Here is a 14,026-nt window from a genome sequence, read left to right as displayed (position 1 = left end):
CGTTTAAATCGAATCGCTGATGTTGTTTGACATTGTTGATCTTTAGTCTTAAATCGAAAGGTCAGTGTGAGTCTGTCGAGCTGAAGACCAGACCTTCATACTTATACTGATGGCCACATGCCGGATCTGCTTGTAAGGCATTGTTCTGGTCTGGCCTTTGTGCCACCCTGTTACCAATTAACATATCAAAACCAACCAATAAAATGACACTGCATCAAATTTCAAATAGAAACCAAGATGGAGACGATCTCTCTCCTCTCTACTCTAAACTTTTATTAGAACCTTTTGGTCTCTCAAAAAAACATTTTTAAGCATCAAGACCTATAGTCAACAACCACTAAGAATATTTCAGGCCTTTATAAGCGCTAAAAAACAACCTGAGCCTAGAAAATAACTATAAAGATCAAAAATAACTAGCGCTTTTACAGTGATTTTTTTATTTATTTTTTATAGCGATGCTTTGTTTGGTATTAAACAAGTCACAAACTACTCAGAACAGCGTTTATCCCCGCAAAAGAGATATTTGGGTTTATTTTACAAAGCTTATAAATTATATAGGTTAAAAGTATTCTGAATGTTTTGATATCACACGCCATACCTACTGTTGTCTTCTACACCTTACGGTAGAAACAAATCTAACTACTGCTTTACTTTAACAATAATAATGACGGCGACCACGATGACAACAAGAACAACAACAACAACAACATCATCATCATCATCATCATCAGATTTTAATTAAAAGTGGCTACACCAGCGTTTACAATTTCAACCTGTCGACGGACGGACGCTCTGAGTGCATCGATTGCGGGCACTCCAATGAAGAAAAGACACCCACCGCCTCCGGGGAACCACGAGGGCAAGCATGACGAAAAGGGCACAGTAGGCTGTTTCCGCCCGGTTTCGAACCGGGGACCTTTCGCGTGTTAGGCGAACGTGATAACCGCTACACTACGGAAACTGACACCGCCACGTCTTGCTTCAAACGGTTACCGTTGAAGCCTGCTGGTAAAACGGGCTCACGCATTTCAGGTCGGCTAGACTGTGAGATGGCGTCTGAAGTGCCGCGAAAGGATGCCATTTTCACAGACCTGTTTGGCATTGCTAAAGGGCACATCAGGACACTTTGGAAACTCTTTCAAAGGCAGGTCGCCCTGCGCTTTAAAAGGGATCCCAGCTATGTTGGAGTGGAGCTTTTTGCTTTAAGAGAGAAGGAGGGTACGTTGGAACCTTTTGAGACGGTAATTGAATACTCTTATGAGGACTGGTTGAAGGTGATGGCCTGGAGAGATCTGGGGCTTGTGGATAAGACTCTAGAAGGCTTGCAAGAGGGTCCAAGAGAATGCGAAATGGAGTCTCCGACTCAGGGTTTTGAAAGGTGTGAATGGGAAAGCTTGCAGAACTACGGTAGAGTGGTGAAGAGTCTATCTCAAACTACAGATCGTAAGGTTTTGTTTAGCAGTACCCTGATTACAAACCCTATTGAAGGGGGTGTGGAGGATCCAGAAAAACAGGTTACTGAAATTATGTTTGACGCCGTGGACTGGCCGTTCTTGAAAGAGGTCATAAACTGTATAAATGATGGTTTTGACATCTTGACCAAATGTTCGCAACTGGATTTGGTTAGAAGGAGAATATGCTGGATTATGGATTATATATCCCCCTTGAATGACGACGACGATGATAAAACCGACGACGTGTGGGGTTTTGGAGGGGGGTCTGACGGCTCAGGGGCTACTCTCTTCTAAGAGGGCGGTGTGTCGTGACGTAGTGAAGAGATAGGATAAAAGGCGCAACAATTCATTCATGGTTTAAAATTAAAGAGAATGTCTTACCCGAAAGCTGCGGACGTCGACAGGCTCTACAGGCCTCTTCAAACCCGGGATCACCCCTGGTTCTATTCCCCAGATTTTGTATACACTCTGGAACCCTCTGACTGCGGTTACCCTCCAAGACCTCAGACCCCGGTCCCTCAGGACGAAACAACATGCGGTGCGATGGATGTCCAAATGAGTCTCGGGGATCCCCAGCCTCTGGAGCTCATGGAGGGCCTCGATTTTGCCGAACTGTCTACCGTCTGTGCGTCTCAGGAGGGGGTCAGTCCAATGGATGTAGAAACACCCCACAAACCACCAGGCGACCCAATGAGCATCGGACTGTCCCAGGGGCGTGATGAAGACGCAGGATTTGTGCCCGGGGTATGTGACCAAGTAAGCAGAGTGGTTAAAAGCACCCTGGTGTATATTCTGAGTGCTCTCATCGACCGAGCTCTGAAAGAAGTCTGTCGGGGGTGTGAAGTGAATCACCCCAGTCAGTTGAGACACAGTTGTTTGTTTGAACCAGACCGTTACTATTTCCTGTTCTATTTCAACGTGTTTTACAGAAGACTGAACAAACCGTGGCTGAAACCGGCACTAATCAAGGCGCTGTCTTACTCCCACATACATGTCACTGCGGGACAAGTCCAGAAAATCATAGATGAGATTTTGCTGGAGCTGAAAAAGGAGCTGTTTATAATAGAGAAACTTGGGCAGCTGGTCAATGACCTGGATGAGCCGAGTAGAAAAACCGCTGGCAAGCTAAAAGCTTATTTCTTCAGTAAAGAAGTTAAAGCTGGGGGCAGCGACGAGGAATTCGACATCTACGCCACTGATTCAGACTCTGACCTGAACTAAGGGACTTTGAACATGGGGAATGTTCTGGACTGCTTCTGCAACTGGTTCTGTCATCAACACTCTGTAGCTAACCTGAGAGCGCTATTACACCATGTGCTTGACAGAAAAGTAGCCAACGCGAGCCTTTTCTCTACAGATTTAACCATCGATGAGGATCAACTTTCAAACCTGGAAAAGTGAATGGCTGCTGTAACAAAGACCGGGGGGTACGAACACTGGGATGAAGCGCTCAAGGGGGCCAAGAATGATATTAGGCCATATCATCAACATCTGTATGACCTTTTGCTGAGCATGTTTAATACACCTCTGTTTACTTTTAAAATAGGTCATATTGTTGTTTTATTTACATATGTAACTGAGGTGTGTGCCTACAAGATAAAGAAACAGGTATATTTGTTGATATAGATCAAGTAACCAATCATCTGATTTCTTTTTGTCTGGACCGTAGAAAAAATTGTTGTGTATGTTATACTTTTCTCAAATGTCTAAAAAGGGGTATCTGCTCTCCTGAAGTTGAATAAAAAACCTTGTATAAAAACTTTGCGCATAGTGTGGGTCTGTTTGGTTATTTGACAGAATGACTCGGCAAGCTCCCCAAATGCAGGAACTATACTACAAACCAGCCAAGATTGGGGGTTTGGCGGGTAAGAAGGGTTTTCAAAGAGGACTCGCTGAGGCCGGAGTGAAGGTTAATGATGTGGTTGTTTCAGAATGGTTACGGGAACAAGACGCCTATACCTTACATAAACCTCTCAGGATTAACTTTAAAAGAAACCGCGTATATGCAACTGACATAGATTCACAATGGCAAATGGATCTAGTCGATATGTCAAATTTATCAAAACATAACAATGGTCACAAATTGATGTTGATGTGTATCGATGTGTTATCAAAATATGCCTGGGCTCGCATTCTACATAAAAAAACAGGTCGGGCGGTGACAAGGGCCTTTGAGGATATATTGTCCCAGGGTCGATGTCCTAAAAAACTGCAGACTGATAAAGGAAAAGAGTTTCTCAACAGAGAATTTCAGAATCTACTGAAGAGACACAAAATACATCATTTCACCACCGGTAATGAGCTTAAGGCATTGGTAGTGGAGAGGTTTAACCGCACCATGAAGACCAAAATCTGGAGATATTTTACAGCGGTCAACACGTTCAAGTATTTTGATAAAGTTCAGGATTTTATCGATGCTTACAACCAAGGGTATCACACCAGTATTAAAATGAAGCCTATAGATGTTGATCAAAGTAATTCTTTTAAGGTCTATAAAGAATTATACGGACCATTTATTAAGAAGGGAAAAACTACTTATAAGTTCAACATCGGTGATGTGGTTCGCGTTTCAAAGCTAAGGAGTACTTTTGCCAAAGGTTATGAACAAACATTTTCTGACGAATATTTTACAGTTACCGAACAGTTGGCTTGAGACCCCCCCGTGTACCGGTTAAAAGACTATGACGGGGAGGATATAGAAGGAACGTTTTACGAAGCCGAGTTACAAAAAATGATTGTGGGTAAAGACAGTGTATACAGAGTTGAAAAGATATTAGCTGAAAAAACCCAGAACCGGAAAAAATACGTGTTGGTGAAATGGCTTGGATGGCCTGAAAAGTTCAATAGTTGGGTCCCGGAACAACAGGTTTGCGATATTCAATCCTTATAACAACATGCCCGTGGGTAGGTTGGGGGCATTACTTTCGGTACTCAAGATGGAATCAGGAGGCTTCTACGTGACTCTACCCAGTAACGCCTCTCTCGATATATACCCTAAAAATGAAATATCCAGTTACACGGTACAATTTGGAAAATCTATAGATCTAAGGGGGTCGTGGGAAGTGGGGTTGGCGGAAATACAGTATCCTTACACTTGGGCTGTTTTACAAGATAAGGATGCCACCTTCGCCATTTTTGATGATGTTAAAATCAATGGATATTCACGATACAAGGAGGTTATTATGACAATGTGGATAAAATATTAGATGAGATGCATAAACAGTTCTCAGAAGGCACCCCCAACATCAAGCTATATTACAACCCTATTAAAAACAGAGTGTACAAGGTGTCAAAACCAGGTATTAGCATTCAAACCAGCGGCCAACTGGGGCGTATATTAGGGTTCTATTCTGACACAGAGAGCAGGTTCTCAGAAGTGGTGGGGCGGCTTTTACACTCTTTATGTGTATACGGATATCATAACCCACCAGAGGGTCGGGGATAGTTATGTCCCCCTTTTGAGAAATGTACTTATTAAAGGTAAAAGCAATGACATGGTCACAATTACTTATGACAAGCCACACTACGTACCAGTCTCAAAGACCCACTTTGACAACATCACGATCGAAGTCAAATCGGATCAGAATATCAACGTACCCTTCCGCTTCGGTAAAGTTATTGTCAAACTACATTTTCGACCCCTGAAACAGTGTGTACATTATTAAAATGGCTACCTCGAGGGGTTATGTAGATCCTAGCGCCTATGTGGATTATTACAAGATGCAAGCCGGGAACGGCTTGCCCGGTATTGTAGGAGCCCCCACAATGTATGGCGCCGGTCTAGGAGGACTCTTTCGTGGTCTCTTTAGAATGGCCGTACCCCTGCTTAAGAGAGGCTTTGCTATAGCCAGACCCCACTTGAAATCAGCGGCTAAAAATATTGTTAGTGACGTGTTCACCAATGTTATGAACCGGGCAGCTAGCCATGAGCATCAGGAGGGTTCGGGTCTCATGGTAATGGCGAGGAGGGGGGGTAAAAGAAGAAACAGCATGTGTCCACCAGGGGGCGACGAAGATCCGTGGCTAACAAAAAACGAAGAATCTCTCATTCTCCAACATATCGTGGAAATTTCAGACACGGCCCCTCTGGAGTTTTTTATAGCTGGCAATGGCGAGGATTATATTGATTTGAATAACACATTTATTTTAATGAACTGTAAAGTGACTGATGAGGATGGCGATGCAATCGAGAAGACGGCCAACGCTGGGGTCATCAATTACCCGGTGGCCACCATGTTTTCACAGGTGGATGTGACCCTGGGAGATCGGCTCATTAGTCAAAGCAGCAATACTTACCCCTATAGAGCCATGATGGAGTGTATCCTTAATTATAGTGAGGAGACCCTGAGCAAACAGTTCAGCCCCGGCCTTTTCTTCAAAGACATCCCGGAAGCTATGGACGACAAGGATCCAGAGGGACTCAATAAGGGTTTTCAAAAAAGAACGGCCTCTTCAACAGAAGGGAGGACCTTTGAGCTAATGGGGCATATCCATGCAGACATATTTTTCCAAGAAAAACTCATGCTCAACGGGGTAGACATTAAAATTAAAATGATCCGTAGTAAAAGTGCTTTTTGTCTGATGACCCCTGATACTGAAAAATATAAACTGACCATATTATCGGCCTCGCTGTTTGTGAAAAAAGTGTCCGTCTCCCCGGCGGTTAAACTAGGACACGCGCAGGCGTTAATGACGGCAAACGCCAAGTACCCGATTGAAAGAGTCTATATGAAAGTCCACAGTATCCCCGCAGGGACACGGGTGATGAACCAGGAAAATCTGTTTCTAGGACAGCTCCCAAAACAGGTTATTATAGGTCTCGTGGATAATGATGCATTTACCGGGGTTTACAACAAGAACCCCTTTAACTTTAAACATTTTAACGCGGAATTTATAGCGTTGTACGTCGATGGTGTGCAGGTTCCATCCAGACCTTTTCAACCTGACTTTGAAATCGGCAATGCGGTTCGTGAATATGACAGTCTAGTACTGGCTACGGGTCGCCATCTCAAGGATCAAACTCTGCTGATCGATCGCCGGGAATACTGCAGCGGTTACACCCTGTACGGTTTCAACCTGACCCTTGACGAAGAGTGTGGACAACATTTTTCACTGATGAAGACGGGCAATATGCGTTTGGAGATGCGTTTCAAGCAGCCTCTACCACGCACTGTTAATATGGTCGTGTATGCAGTGTTTGACAACATTATTGAGGTGAATCAGAGGAGAAACGTTATGTATGATTATTATTAAAATGAACACCAGAGAGCTCAACCACATCATGAATGCCCTGGCCAGCTCACGGAAACTGTTTCAAGGAGTCTACACCTGCGATCAGCTGACTAAATTTAAGGTCAAGAATTTACCTGCAATGTACATAATCAACACACACCCTAAAAATATGCCCGGAGAACATTGGCTGGCTATTTATCTAAGGGAGGACCACCGTGGTGAATTTTTTGATTCCTATGCAAACCCCCCGGATTTCAGACCTTTCCCTCGGAAGATCAATAACTTTCTGCTCAAGAACTGTCAAGAAACCATTTACAGCGGTCGTCAAGTACAAAGTCTTCAGACCTTCACTTGTGGTCAACACTGTGTGTTTTTCTTATATCATAGATCTAAAGGAAGGTCATACCCCGATATTATGGCCTTGTACAGTGAGGATTTAGGCCAAAATGATAAAAAAGTGGCAGAGTTTGTCAGGACACTGTGGACCCCCCCTTATAACACAATGACTTACGACCCTAGCCAGCCGTGTATACAGATGGGGTGTTCTTGTGAGGATTTTAAAAGATGTCATGCGTGTTAAGGTGAAAAAATAATGAAAACAGCCTTTGAATCATTAGTTTTGTTTTTATTCAACACAATTCTTATACAAAGCAGGGGTTATGGTATAAATAAATGTACAACATTTGAAAAATAAAAAATAAAAATAAAAAAATGTTTGTCGAGACATTATTTACAGGGGAGACAAATAAAAACATGAGATTAATAAGCTTCCCAACGATGGATAGATCCTGAGGATGGTCGCTCAGCACGGTCAGAGTAATGAGATATCGGAGTCAGATCAGGCTCCACCTCTTTACACAGACGGATTTTTTGTCGCGTTTCCTGGTTAGGAACTGTTGATTGGGGCATGTTCAGACAGGCCATCGCCTGTAGGAAAGCATTCCAGCCTACAGGTCGGCGACTATCGGGTACCTTATTAGTGCTAGTGACACTCTTCAACAAATCAAACATGTGTGAACCTTTGATCAGTTGTCCTTTAAAAACAAATTCACCCTGTTCATTCCAAGCCGTTACCCGCGGTTTCTGAACGATTTTGTGCAGGATATATTCTGCATGTCTTTTGCTTCTGGCCGGCATGTTTCTCAAAACATCCGTTACAACATCTCCCTCTGAACTCTCAACAGGTTCGGTCACCGCAACATCTTTATCAACCGTACCCCCCGCATCAGCCCCAGAACCATTTTCTTGAGAGGCCATGGTTAAAGTTAAAATGTTTTGATCTTTTTCACCCTGTCTAACCAGACGGAGGTAGCGCTGTAACGTGTTGGTATACAACTGGGCTTTGGAATACTGATTTAAATCGGCCCTGGCCTGTATAGCTTTCATTTCAGAGTCCAGGTTGTTTTCGGCCGTTTGTCTAATGGGCTCTGGCCCGACAACATTTTTTCTCAGTTTCTCAAGCTGCTCCTGAGGGATCAAAAACATTTTCTGAGCATATTCCATTATTAACCCACTCTGGAAGCTAGAAGACTGGTTAGGAAAGGCACGGCTATGCTCAACAGCGGTCCTATAAAACCCCCGGTTTGATTAATCTTCTTTCTTTTTCTTTTAATAGAATACTTCTTATTAGCGATGATCTTGATAACCGCTTTTTGTTTTTTGAGTTTAGAATGTTGAGAAGGGGTTAGGGGTATATTACCGCGTAAGATGTTAAAAGCTATTTCACACAGGGTCTCGATCAAATCCGAGGGGGCCCCTGCCAGCACAGCTTTCCTATGGCGCGGGCTCCTCTCAAATAACATTTGCAAAAGCGGCAGATTTCTTTTAATCCGAACAGACATTCTTATTTATTTCCTTTTCTTTAGCACATACACTGCCGGCCAATCGGGCGGGCACAAACCTGTTCTGAGGCGAAAGTCTTCTGGGGTTTGTGCTTTTAAGTCCGCAATCAAGTACCCGTAGGGTTTTTTGGTGGCATCCTCAAATGCCTCCAAAGAGAACTTGGTCTGGTTAGGGTACATTTGACGAGCCAAGACGGTGACCTGTAGTTTATCTCTGGGGTTTTTAAAAATAATTATATCATTGGCATATAAATTAATAGTGCGGCTTTTTTTACCTTGAAAAAATAGATTTTGAACTAAATAAATAATACTTAAATTCCTATGATGAGTGTACTTTGTGAAAGCTTTTTCCACTTCACTGTTGTCACCGGCCTGCTCCATCAGGTCATCAAGGATCACTAGGTTAGTTTGACCGGGCGGGAACAAGTCATCACCACACAACGAGGCGGGGAGACCTTGCACAAATTTCAGATTATTTTTTTTCGAAGCCAAATCATCGTAGAGAGGTTGCCAGCAAGAGTAACACCACACTATGTTGTCAAGAGCTTGGGACACGGTTGCGTCCACATCTTCTATGATGTTCTTTATAAGATAGCTCTGCCCCGAATTGGAGGGACCGGCTATAATACAGGAGAAAGGGTGTTGAAGTCTGTTATCAAAACCACCGCTAATATCCATAAGGCAGAGTGGTATAATCAGTCTTCAACACTCTTTTATTGTACACCACTCTGAACCGTTTGTTTAGTGATCTATTTTCCAACGTGTACCCCTTTTTATTGCGATAGATCTGATTTCCGGCTGTAATAATCTCACGAGGAGGCGCGTCTTTCTCGTTACATAACTTTCTACCAGGGTCGTCAGAGACTTGATGTTAATGAGCTTGTTGTTACAATGGTTCAGAGTGAAACCCTTAACTTTCATACAGGTCTTACCCGCAGCCGTTCTGTATGCGTAAGTCTTAGGACCCCCTGAAACAAACTCCACTATGTGGTCCTGAGGATCTAGTTCGCTCGTTAACTCCCCAAGGTAGTCCCCGAGGGGAGGGACCCAATCCCCTGGCCTGGTGACAAAGATTACAGAGTCAGTATCATGATAGAGCGTGCGTTCCTGCAACTGATCCATTAAGTTGTACAGTTCAAGCCGGGCGTAAGCCGTGGTAAAAACCGCTATGAAAACATTAACGTTCCCCTGTTTGGTGGGGAAATCTTTAGGGGCCCTCCACTGGACCTGTGCCACGTGGTCATTTAAGAATTGAAAGTGTGATACTGCATGTTGTTTGGAAAACATAAATTCTATGAACAGTTCAGGGGTTTTAATCAAGGTTGTGTTTAGACGGTAATTTCTTTCCCCAAACTTACCCCACAGACTGTTTAAAATCAGTTTGGACATTTGTCTCTTGGCGGGGTTTACAGTTATGTTCCCCGGCTCTAGACGGATCCCTTCCTTTTCAAAATATTGCTGAACGTATCGCTCTTTGGCCGCGGAGTCAACACACCATGAGGGATAGCCCGATGCCTCCTGTTTCCCTTTCAGATGGGTCATAATGTAATCAGCAAAAAGAGTATCAGTTTTTTCAGAAAAATGCCAAACCTCATACACCTTACCGACTCTGTAACCTTTCTCCACCGCCTTGTCAAGCTCAATGCTACACCAGACACCCGTCAGCGCTCTCTCTTCATCACTGTGCAGACAAGAGGTAGTTTGATTTTCAGTTTCCACACACGTTCTACAAAGTGGGAACATCAATTTTCCCGAACACCTGTAAGGCAACACGGGTAAGAACAGCTCGCGAGGAGGGTACATGGTGACTTTGATCAAACGAAAGTAATGTCCGATTTCGAGAAAGTCACGATAAACAATGGTTGGACGCCCCACCGGGTACATTTTGGTCTTGTTGACATAAGGGTACAGACTGGTGAAATCATAGTAATCTACTCTCTCACCCTCCTTTACCTCATAATGTAAACAGAGGGCATTGGTACAACCCCCAAATAACGCATCCCGGGGCTCTAGACATTCAGGAAAGTCCAAGGTTTCCATAAACCGTTATACCCCCGCATCCTGTTGCTTCAGGGTCGTCCACTCGTGTTCCCAAATCACCAGCATGTTCAAACCATAGGTGTTTTTTAAAGTTTCAATTCGTTTCTGGAAATCATAGTACATATCACCGCAGAGTTTTAGTGTTACGGGGTTAAAGGTGTTTGGGTCGAAGCACTGAGGACAGCCATGGTAAATACAACCGGCAAACTCATAAGCGGTACGCCGCCCGGACACGTCGCTAAAACCGTCTAAGTAGTAAGGCCCCATTTTTACTTCCCCTTGATTTAAAGCATGTCTGATGAAGATGTTATCCCGGGCACTCAGGTATTCCACCCACTGTATGGAGACAGTCGAAAAGTTCTTTTGTCAAGCACGATAGTTGTCAGAAGTGGTGACCGCTATAGTGTTTTTCTGCAAGAAATTGGACCGATACATTTTCATGCAGAGAGACGCTATGGTCACACTTTGCAAAGGGTTGAGACCCGATGTGTTGATAACCTCGGCGCAGAAACGCACACAGGCTTCTTTAAGGATCACCACATCATTTTTACAATAAGCGGCCATCTCTTCTCGGAAATCAAAAACACCTCCCTTAACCGTATTGTACCATTTAAAGAATTCCTCCCTCTCATGAGACATCATAGTATCAACCCCATAATAAGAGGCGGGCGGGTAGGACCCTTGATAATTTTGAGTGTCCTTAGTATTAAAAAAATGGCAGAACCAACCTTTCTTCTGAGCCTCAAAACCCAGAGCCTTAGGCAAAGCGCTCAATTTCATGGGGAGGAAATTTAACAAGTCTATGTAACGTTAGTTGAAAGCTTCGTCGGTGAAACACATGATCTTGCTACCCTGAGCTATTATTTTTGGGGTCACCCCATTTTCCACCAGATACTTCATCAAAATGTAAGAATCATAACCCTTAGCATTGTGGGCAATAAATGTGTAATTGAGGTATTTTGGACCTCGATACCGCGTAAAGAAATCCCTGACACAACTCTCACCGCTAGCTGACCACTCACGATCCAACATGTCAATACAGTGTATATAATTAGCAACGTGGACCCCGTTTTCTTGCCGGCATTCAAAATCAAAAAAGACATACCAGTTGTGCGGCGGCTCCTTTTTAACCGGCTGAATAAAGCACTGGTGTTCGGACCCCGGGGTTAAATCAGCATTACAGATCCTGCATCTCGGCTCCAGACATTTGTGTGGTTTAACCTCATGAAAACGGTACTGGAGGCAACACTGCGGGCAACATTTAGTTTGATCACAATAACTCCATTTTTTAACCCCTCTCAGCAGCGGCCCTCTGTACCTTATGTTCGGAAAAACAGAACGCTGAGAGACAAATCCTTAAGCAATCTTTACATCGGATGGTAGGGGCCAAACCCTTACGACATTGCGGATTGAAACAGACATTACAGTAACCGTCACATCGGTGCTTAAGCTTATCATTGAAGGCCTTATAACACCAATGACAAACATACGAACAACCCAAAAAAGCCGTCAAACTCTTTATTCCAAAGTAATGACTATCACTTAGGAAGAGAAACAGTGTCTGTGTATGGGTTTCAGGATGTGTCTGAAATTTCACAAATACTTCCTTTACCTCACAACGGTACCACACAACAATTTTTAAAGACAACAACTCCTCAAACTTGGTGATGTCTGAAAAGGCAACCATCTGTTGAGAGTTTAAGCCGGCCCTCTGATGAAGCATTAAAGCCTCTTGCAGAGCTTTGGGTTCAGGCATGTCGGGGGTGAGTAGTTTTATTAAACTGTAAGCAAAACAGAGCTTATTGTCCCCACTGGATCTCACCACTAATTGCCTGAGCTTGGTCCTAATTATGTCGTTCTTCAAGCATTTCGACAGTCTTCTAAGCGCCCCACCCTCAGGGTTACGAACCACATTCATTACCAGAGACAGACTTTCATCAGCTAAGATGGCTGCGTTACTTTGCAATAACGCTTCGATTTTAGCCAGACATCTAAATTATCTCCACTCAGCATTACAGATAGGTTGCTAAACAAATCATTCCCTCTGAGTTCTAACTGTACAACATCTCGAGGTCTGACCCTTTCAGCAACCTGTTCAAGCATTTTCTGCAAGGCCTCGTGTATGTTGACAAATATTTCTGCATAATTGTCACAATTTAAAAGTTCTGCAAAATTAAAACGCTGAATCATTTCAAAATTGTTATAGGCCGGTCTATCTATAATCACGGGATCACTGGTACTTTTGGACACATCATCATTTTGAACAAAGCCTTCACCCCCTACATTCTCACAGAGCATGTCCTCCACAGCCTTATCAGTCTCAGAACCCTCCACATTCCGAACACCCCCACTGCTGACATCTACAAAACCCCCTTTTTGAGGAGGCTCATTTAAAGCCTGTAAAAGTCCTTCAAAGATATCCAACCGGTTAATGTCAAGACCCTCCTCTATAGTGATGGCTGCTTCTGCCGCCATCCTGTGTTCTAATTGTCTCAAATCATTTATGATAGGGGCAGAATTTGGTCGGGGTAGCTCCTCCAAAGCCTCCACCATTTCAAACAAATCGGGGTGAACTAGGGGGTGAACCTCTATAAGCGCTACCGGTGGGAGGTGGTTATTTAGATCATTGACCATCTGTAACAGGTCGGGGTTCACCGGTAAGTCTGTTAATTCACATTCTATCGGTGGTAATTGGGGGTTATTTAAATCATTTATCATTTGTAATAGTTCCAGGTTCATTGGGACATCAGAGGAGTTCACAACAGGGCCGGGGATGTTCTCTCGGGAAGGTCTTTTTGGGGCCCTAGCTTGTTCATAATCCTTTAGTTTGTGAGTTCTTTTACCAAGTCAGGACATTTTTTAATTTATTTTTTATTTTTCCAACAACCCACAATAGTAAGGCGTTTTGTGTCTATTAAAACATTAAATACGGTACAATTCGTTAGTAAGGGTATTAACAAGGATGTTTTGGCTCTCTATCACCAGGTTTTGCCCCACTAACACAAGTCTTTGATTTTGTAACAAAGTATGTAGCAACTCATGCCGACCTTCAGGATGTAGCTCCGGGGGCTGGTGGCCTGGCTCAGCTTCAAAGGATGGTCGCTCCGGTAAATCTCGGTCGAAGGAGGCAGGGAGCGAGCGTATACTCATGGACGGAGACCAAGAAGGCCTTTGCGGTGACACCCTGGCCAAGCGCGGGGTACTGTTCCGCGTTTCTGTAGCCAAGAAACGGGTCTGGGGGGACGATGTTGAAACCAGGCCGTCGTTGGGTGGTGTGTCAGCCCTGACTGACGGCAACCCCTGAGGTTGTTGGATGCCTGTATTTGTTCCGCCCGACAATGCGGCGGGCTGAATCTGGGGTGTTGAATTACTCCCAGAAGGCTGTGGCCTGAGTAGATGTTGGGGGGTCTCCAAGACCACCGTGGGGGATCCTCTCGGTGATCTCACCGGGGAAGATGT

The 14,026-nt window shown here is 44.0% G+C and overlaps 1 non-coding gene across 1 annotated transcript; it reads right to left on the bottom strand.

Annotated features, from left to right (window-relative positions):
• Window positions 1-888: 888 nt before the first annotated feature.
• On the bottom strand, window positions 889-961 carry trnav-aac (transfer RNA valine (anticodon AAC)). Its single transcript has one exon. It is a non-coding gene; the product is annotated as a tRNA-Val (tRNA).
• Between the last annotated feature and the right edge of the window lie 13,065 nt (window positions 962-14,026).

Source organism: Amia ocellicauda, assembly GCF_036373705.1.
Source record: "Amia ocellicauda isolate fAmiCal2 chromosome 11 unlocalized genomic scaffold, fAmiCal2.hap1 SUPER_11_unloc_5, whole genome shotgun sequence".
Taxonomy (NCBI): Eukaryota; Metazoa; Chordata; class Actinopteri; order Amiiformes; family Amiidae; genus Amia; species Amia ocellicauda.
The sequence above is the reverse complement of the archived record's forward strand: the minus strand, read 5'-3'. Positions and strand labels throughout refer to the sequence as shown.